Raw genomic sequence first — 9,167 nt, forward strand, 5'->3', positions numbered from 1 at the left:
AAAACCACCATTCTGCCAGTCCTGGCAGGGGGTTATGGGTCTTATGCAAGCTCTAGTCCTGGGACCTGCAGAGCTTACCGTTAAAATGCACTCTTATCCTTCTTTATTATTTTTTTTAAAATAATTGTCTTTATTTATTTCTGGCTCTGTGGGGTCTTTGTTGCTGCGGGGGCTTTTCTCTAGTTGCGGTGCACAGGATTCTCATAGCGGTGGCTTCTCTTGCTGCGGAGCACAGGCTCTAGGCATCTGGGTTCAGTAGTTGCAGCTTCCAGACTCTTGAGTACAGGCTCAGTAGTTGTGGCACAGTGGGTTAGTTGCTCCATGATATGTGGGGTCTTCCTGGACCAGGGATGGAATCCATGTCCCCTGCGTTGGCAGGTGGATTCTTTACCATTGCACCACCAGGGAAGCCCATGATTTCTTATTCATCTGGGCATCTATGTGTATTCATATAGGCATCTATGAGTATTGATGCTGCCATTTTTGTGTCTAGAGAGCATCCCAAGTGTCACTGGGCAGTCCCCTTCTCCAGAGTTAGTGAACTTAGTGAAATACACTGGATGAGGCAGGTCTTTGCAGTTTTGTTTTAAAGCTCTGTTACTTGGGGGCAGAAAACAGTGGAGGCTCAGCTTAAATCAGTGAAGAATTTAAGGCTGAAATCAAATGAAAACTTGCACAAGTTAATCTCAAACACTTAATGGTATGCAAATTTGAGCTCCTATTCATGTAAATCACTGGTAATGAGAATTGGTTTCAAGCAGCCAGATCAATTTTTCTCTTCTTGCTTCCTTGAGTGTCTCAGTGTGAGTGATGTGCAGGCATGCGATTTCCCTGGGATTCCTGTGTGGTGGGAGAAGACTGCTGGAGGGGTGAGGCTGAAGGACAGATGGGAGCCCAGCTGGGCTGGAGGGTCTGTTCATGACGGTGGCTTCCTCTCCGAGGCTTCAGTTTCATCCTCAGGCTGCCAGCATAATGGTGAAGAGTGCGGGGGCTGCAGTCAGGCTTGTGGCCGCGTGTCAGAGCTTTGGCTTCTTGCTGGAGTCTGCTGGAGACAGCCCACGGTTCCTTGTAATACAGGCTTCTCCAGCTTGGCCGTTTATGTCATCAAAGCCAGCAAGGAGAGACTCTGCAGCTGGTGGAGCCATACAATGAAACATGATTGTGGGAACACCCTCTTACCGCCTTTGTCATGTTCAGGGTCCCTTCCACACTCAAGGGAAAGGGATTTGTTGCACAGAAGTGTGACCTTCAGGAGGTGGGGGTCATGGAGTGGGATGTGGCACCCTAGAGTCTGTCCATTCATTTCCTTATGAATTCTACTTCAAGTATCCTAAAATGGTGTTGCTCAGTCACTAAGTCATGTCCGACTCTTTGCGACCCCATGGACTACAGTACACCAGGCTTTCCTGTCCATCACCAACTCCTGGAGCTTGTTCAAACTCATGTCCATCGAGTTGGTGATTCCATTCAACCATCTCATCCTCGGCCATCCCCTTCTTCTGCCTTCAATCTTTCCCAGCATCAGGGTCTTTTCCAATGAGTCAGCTCTTCACATCAGGTGGCCAAAGTATTGGAGCTTCAGCTTCAGCATCAGTCCTTCCAATGAATATTCAGAACTGATCTCCTTTAGGATTGACTGGTTGGATCTCCCTGCAGTCCAAAGGACTCTCAAGAGTCTTCTCCAACACCACAGTTCAAAAGCATCAGTTCTTCAGTGCTCAGCTTTCTTTATGATCCCAACTTTGACATCCATACATGACTACCGGAAAAACCATAGCTTTGACTATACAGACTTTGTTGGCAAAGTAATGTCTTTGCTTTTTAATACACTGTCTAGGTTTTAGATGTTTAATAATTCTCTAAAATGAGCTTGAAACAGAAAAGAAGGGCACAACCTTTAAAAGAATGACATAGCCATAGGACATGATGAAAACTGGTTAGAACCAATTAGGTCCAAGGTGGCAGAAGATTTGACTTCTAGTAGGTCCTGAGCCTCATTATATGCTCATTTTAATACATTAGTGTAAGCTAAATGTCACACCCACCAGCGTCATGGCAGTTCCAAGGTCAACAATAAAAGGGTAAGAAGTGGGTGGTGGCCCAGTTTCTGGAAATCTTCACTCTTTCCCCCAAATAATTGGAATAATCCTCCCACTTATTAGCCTATGAAATTACCCAGTCCATAAAAGCTATATTTTTAAACACTTTGCTCTTTCCTGGCTGACATTATGTCTGGAGTATGTTTCTTTCTAAATAAATCTACTTCTTACAAATCACTTTTCCTCCAAATTCTTTTGTGATGAAGCAAGAACCTCAGATTCACTGGCAGCAAGCCGATGTCTTCTGTGGCTATAAGCTGATAGAAGATAGAAGACTTAATTTCAGATGCTCCTCTGAGGTTACTCATGACTGGTTACCATGGTCATTGTGGCTAACATCAGATCATTACTTATTAGTATGAGAAAGGAAATATAGTCAAGAAAAGTTTCTACTGAAAGAGGGATGGGATAAAAAGTAATAAGGGGAATAAGGGACTTTATCAATTCCATGGCTTTTGCTCCCTTCTTACAGACAGTCAGGCTGTGATAATGGTGTTTCAGCTCTGAATTTCTGCAAGTACAGATGGCTCAGTGAAAGCCTTGGATAATGACACAAAAGGAGAATCTAGAATCTCTGCTCTGTTCACAAAGTGATGGGTATCCCAAGATAATTCTATCAGAAGTTGTTAATCAATTGTTAACTGATAAAGAGAGCCTTTCATTGTAATGAGCTTCAGTTCAGTTCAGTTCAGTCACTCAGTCGTGTCCAACATTTTGTGACCCCATGGAATGCAGCACTCCAGGCCTCCCTGTCCATCACTAACTCCTGGAGTTTACTCAAACCCATGTCCATTGAGTCGGTGATGCCATCCAACCATTTCTTCCACTGTTGTCCCCTCCTCCTCCCGCCTTCAATCTTTCCCAGCATCAGGGTCTTTTCCAATGAGTCAGCTCTTTGCATCAGGTGGCCAAAGTATTGGAGTTTCAGCTTCAACATCAGTCCTTCCAATGAACACTCAGGACAAATCTTCTTTAGGATGGACTGGTTGGATCTCCTTGCAGTCCAAGGGACTCTCAAGAGTTGTCTCCAACACCACAGTTCAAAAGCATCAATTCTTTGGTGCTCAGCCTTCTTTATAGTCCAACTCTCACATCCATACATGACTGCTGGAAAAACCGTAGCCTTGACTAGACAGACCTTTGTTGGCAAAGTAGTGTCTCTGCTTTTTAATATACTGTCTGGGTTGGTCATAACTTTCCTCCCAAGGAGTAAGGTGAAAGGTGAAGTCGCTCAGTCATGTCCGACTCTTTGCGACCCGGTGGACTGTAGCCTACCAGGCTCCTCTGTCCATGGGATTCTCCAGGCAAGAATACTGGAGTGGGTTGCCATTTCCTTCTCCAGGGGATCTTCCCGACCCAGGGATCGAACCCAGGTCTCCCGCATTGGAGGCAGACGCTTTAACCTCTGAGCCACCAGGGAAACCTTCTCCAAGGAGTAAGCGTCTTTTAATTTCATGAGCTTATAGGATACTATCCTGTAAAGATGAGGGAGGGGATTTGGGAAGGTCTCCTGAATCACAAAAGATTTACTTCATCTTCCAGTTAGTGACCTGGCTTATAATTGTCCCTTAGTAAACTGTAAGTACTCCTGAGGAAGCATTGCATCATGCCTTATCAGTCATTCACAATCTAGTGCGAATGATAAAAAAGAAAATTGAATTTGCCACATCCTTCACTTCACATGGAGCAGGAGAAAGCTCACATTTCCACAGAAGGAGAAGAAATGTAAACATGAACATGAACTTCACTCATCTTGTTTACAAATTTTCACTGGGATCCTACCCCACACTATGGAAAGCAAAGCTATTTTATCTGGTCTGAGTTACCTCCATAGCTTCACTGTGAGGGCTCTATCAGTTTTATAACTCTCTTACACAGGTATTCCCTTTACGTGCTCTTCTATCGAGAATTCCCCTTTGCTTTCTTCCACCTGGAAGCCCTCAGAGGTCCAGTGCTAGGGCTATGTTCCTCGGGAAATTTTCCCAACTTCTTCAAGGAGGAGACTTGGAGCTTCCATTAAGCATCTGCTTGGTCAAATCACACTGGAAAAGGTTATGTGAAGGTTAATCTCTCCCACTACCCAAAGAGCTCTTTGAAGGCAGGAATTTAAACATCTTTAAGATACTTTTTCACCTTAATCTCTTTGATGCCATCCCAGGACCTGATGATAACAATTAATACCTATCAAGCTTTATTATATGTCAGACACTGACCAGCAGATTTTAAATGCATTACTCATTTAGTGCTCACAACCCTTTGTGTTACTATCACAGTTTTAATGATGGGAAACTGAGGTAGAGAAAATGTATATAACTCATTAAAAGTCATGTAACTAGATTTGGCAGAACCTATATGTAAATCAAAACTGATTCCAAAGATTTTGCTTTTAGCTATCATGTGATGGTATACTCCTCACTGTAGAAATCCAATGAATACATGTTTGTGGAGTGAATGACTGAATGAATGTGTCACAAGCTGGAATGTGGCCTCCTTCACAAGGCCCCTCCCAGTGAAGCCATGCCCCTGCCCAGTTTGGCATTGGATTCCTCTAGTCCTGGCTTGCAGTCTCTCTAGCCTTCACTGAAGCAAAAGGAGGCATCTTGACTGGTGGCATTGATGGCTGATATCTCTATTTCTCTCCCACCTCACTCTGGGCAGGCTGACCTTAGGAGCCCTTGGTTCCAGCTTGCTTGTGACCTGATACTTCAGCCTGAGACCCAGAGGCCACAAGCCTCTGGACTGGCCCCAACGCAAGAGCCTGATGAACATTCCACACCTGTCAGCACTCCAGGTCTGGTCACTGATGGGACTAGACTGGGTGCAAGGGTAGAGATTATCTTGGCCCTCCCTTGGCCCTCATCTGTAAGATGTACATGGCAACATCACCTCAGGTGGATGCTGAGCAGAGCTGGATCTCAGCTTCACAGAACCAAGGATTCAGTGTCCTTTGAACTGCAACTTACTGACAGGGCTGGGATACTGGCATGTAGCTAGTCCAAAGGTGGACTAGTAACTCTGTCCTTCACTGGAGGCCACTGGAGCCTGACAGTTTCTTGCCAGCTACTATGTGCCTGGCATTGTGTTGGATGTTATGAATATAGACAGCTTCCTTGGCCACTGAAAGACTACAAGCCTAACGGCACAGCTGTCCATAGAAACTAATTACTGTAACACATCTGCCTGCAATGCAGGAGACCTGGGTTCGATCCCTGGGTTGGGAAGATCCCCTGGAGAAGGAAAGGCTACCCACTCCAGTATTCTGGCCTGGAGAATTCCATGGACTGTATAGTCCATGGGGTTGCAAAGAGTTGGACACAACTGAGAGACTTTCACTTTCACTATCATCAATGCTATGTTATGTATGCATGTACTTTGAAGATACGGAAACTGGAGCATTTAACAGGAAGAGTGGTATTAGGATAAGCTGCCAAAGGAAGGGATAGTATAGGGTGAAATTAAGTAAAACTCTTGCACAGTAGCTAGTACACAGTAGTGTAAGCACAGTACTTGACAAATCTATCCTTGAGATGCTCAAGGATATCAAATATCATTATCAGCAGCAATAGCAGTAGCGTCCTTAGATCTAGAAAATAGGTGATTGATCTTCAGGCACAGAAATCAGGAAAGAGCTAGCAAAACTTTAAGAGGAGAAAATGTTATTCCCAAGAATAAATTTTTAAAACATTGAAAAGGCAGCATATTTTCAGGTTGAAAACTGGGAAGACACTGAGTCTCAGCTTGGGTGATGTAGTTTCAATTGGCCATGACTATCTGTGTGCATTGGGCAAATCATTTTCCCCATGGGTTCCTTTTTATAATTTGTAAATGCACAAAAATGGGTTATGTTATCCAAGAGTCCTTCTAATAGCAGAGTCTACAATCTCCACAAGATCTCAAGGACAATGTGTTGCAATCAATAAAATATTACTAGACACTTATACAGACTGGTTCCAAATAGGAAAAGGAATACGTCAAGGCTGTATATTATCATCCTGCTTATTTAACTTCTATGCAGAGTACATCATGAGAAACGCTGGACTGGAAGAAACACAAGCTGGAATCAAGATTGCCGGGAGAAATATCAATAACCTCAGATATGCAGATGACACCACCCTTATGGCAGAAAGTGAAGAGGAACTAAAAAGCCTCTTGATGAAAGTGAAAGAGGAGAGTGAAAAAGTTGGCTTAAAGCTCAACATTCAGAAAACGAAGATCATGGCACCCATCATTTCATGGGAAATGGACAGGGAAACAGTGGAAACAGCATCAGACTTTATTTTTTTGGGCTCCAAAATCACTGCAGATGGTGATTGCAGCCATGAAATTAAAAGATGCTTACTCCTTGGAAGAAAAGTTATGACCAACCTAGATAGCATATTGAAAAGCAGAGACATTACTTTGCCGACTAAGATCCGTCCAGTCAAGGCTATGGTTTTTCCAGTAGTCATGTATGGATGTGAGAGTTGGACTGTGAAGAAGGCTGAGCGTCGAAGAATTGATGCTTTTGAACTGTGGTGTTGGAGAAGACTCTTGAGAGTCCCTTGGACTGCAAGGAGATCCAACCAGTCCATTCTGAAGGAGATCAGCCCTGGGATTTCTTTGGAAGGAATGATGCTAAAGCTGAAACTCCAGTACTTTGGCCACCTCATGTGAAGATTTGACTCATTGGAAAAGACTCTAATGCTGGGAGGGATTGGGGGCAGGAGGAGAAGGGGATGACAGAGGATGAGATGACTGGATGGCATCACTGACTCGATGGACGTGAGTTTGAGTGAACTCCGGGAGATGGTGATGGACAGGGAGGCCTGGTGTGCTGCGATTCATGGGTTGCAAAGAGTCGGACATGACTGAGTGGCTGAACTGAACTGAACTTAACTGAGACACTTATAGAAACTGAAAGATGTATTCCATAGCCAAGAGAAAGAGTGGTTAATAGAAAGTAACTCTGAGATATTGGAAAGAGTGGACTAGGACTTTAGAGCACCTATTTTAAACATGTTCAAGAAATTAAAGAAAAACATGGTCATAATGAACAAACAGATGGGTAATAACAGAGAAATGAAAAGTGTAATAAAGAACTTGATGAATCCTTTACAGTGTAAAACTAAGCTACTTGAAATTTTAAAATGATGACAAGTAAATGAACTTGGAAAATTAATAGAAACCATTTAATCCAAAGGGCAGAGGCTTGACAAAATGAAAAGAGCCCCAGGAACCAGTTGTACCAAGTCAGTTTATCTAACATATATTTAATTGGAGTTGAATAAGGGGAATAGAAAGGAGAAGCAAAAAATATTTTTTAAAAAGGAATGCTTAAAGTGTCCAAGTTTGGTAGAAAGCAAAAACTACAAATTCAAGGAACTGAAAGAAATCAAGCAGAATATGTACAAAAGAAGCCACATTTAGGTATTATATGTTAAATCTGCCAAAAGTCAAAGAGAAAGAACTGTTTAAAACAGCCAAAGAGATATGACACAACGCATACCAGGAACACTGATACACATATGATGACTGCTGCTGCTGCTGCTGCTAAGTCGCTTCAGTCGTGCCCGACTCTGTGCGACCCCATAGACGGCAGCCCACCAGGCTCCCCCATCCCTGGGATTCTCCAGGCAAGAACACTGGAGTGGGTTGCCATTTCCTTCTCCAATGCATGAAAGTGAAAAGCAAAAGTGAAGTTGCTCAGTTGTGTCCGACTCTTAGCGACCCCATAGACGGCAGCCCACCAGGCTCCTCCATCCATGGGATTTTCCAGGCAAGAGTACTGGAGTGGGGTGCCATTGCCTTCTCCACACATATCTGAGTGAAGACAAGAAGATAACCGAATGACTTCTTTAAGGTGCTGAAAAGAAAACAGTCAGTCCAGTATTGCAAGAATTCTATATTCTTTAAAAACGATAGCAAATAAATGCATTTTCTAAAAAATAAATATGGAGAGTACTTGTTGCCAGTAGATTATAACTTCAGAAATGCTGAAGAAAAATTGCCAAGCTGAAGGAAAATGGTTCCTGAAAGAAAATCATATCTACAAGAAGGAATAACAAGCAGGGAATAGTAAGCCTGTGAATAATTAACAGGGAATAGTAAGTCTGTGAATAACTATAAAAGACTGTATTTTTTCTTTTCATAATTTCTTTAATAGACATGTGACTATCTTAAGTAAAAGAAATATCGTGTAGGATTTATAACAAATATAGAGTTACTATTTATGACAACAATATCAAAAGGATGAGAAGTAAAGGCAAGTGGAGATATTCTGTTACATAGTTATCATATATCACATGAAGAGGTACTATAAAAACTCCAGCCAGACTGTGGGCAACGGTTAAGGATGCGTAAAGTAGTCCTTTGAACGAGCACTAAAATGCAATGCATAGAGGCAGAGCTGAAAAGTCCATCATAGGATTAAACATTATAAAATATTTGATTAACCCCAAAGAAGGCAAAACGGAGGAGAGGTGGATGAAACAAAGAAAGTGAAGTCGCTCAGTCGTGTCCGACTCTTTGCGACCCCATGAACTGTAGCCCACCAGGCTCCTCCATCCATGGAATTTTCTAGGCAAGAGTACTGGAGTGGGTTGCCATTTCCTTCTCCAGGGGATCTTCCCCACACAGGGATCGAACCCGGGTCTCCTGCATTGTGGGCAGACGCTTTACTGTCTAAGCCACCAGGGAATCCCAGGATGAAACAAAAAAAGATGGCAAAGAGAAAATCAGTGGCATTATGATAAAACCAACTATATAAAAATTAAACTAAATGTAAGTAAATGGAATGCTCCAGTTAAAAGGCAGGGATTGTCAGAATAAATAAAAAAGTCGAGACCCCACTATATATTTTTTTGTACAAGAAATGATGTTGTGTATAAAATAAAGATGTACTGTGCTCAGTCACTTCAGTCGTGTCTGACTCTTTGCGACCTATGGACTGTAGCCTGCCAGGCTCCACTGCCCATGGGATTCTCCAGGCAAGAATACTGGAGTGGGTTGCCATTTCCTCCTCCAGGGGATCTTCCCAACCCAGTAATCGAACCCATATCTAGGGCATGCTCCTGCGTTGCAGGCAGGTTC

This window comes from Budorcas taxicolor, chromosome 21 (genome assembly GCF_023091745.1).
Source record: "Budorcas taxicolor isolate Tak-1 chromosome 21, Takin1.1, whole genome shotgun sequence".
Taxonomy (NCBI): Eukaryota; Metazoa; Chordata; class Mammalia; order Artiodactyla; family Bovidae; genus Budorcas; species Budorcas taxicolor.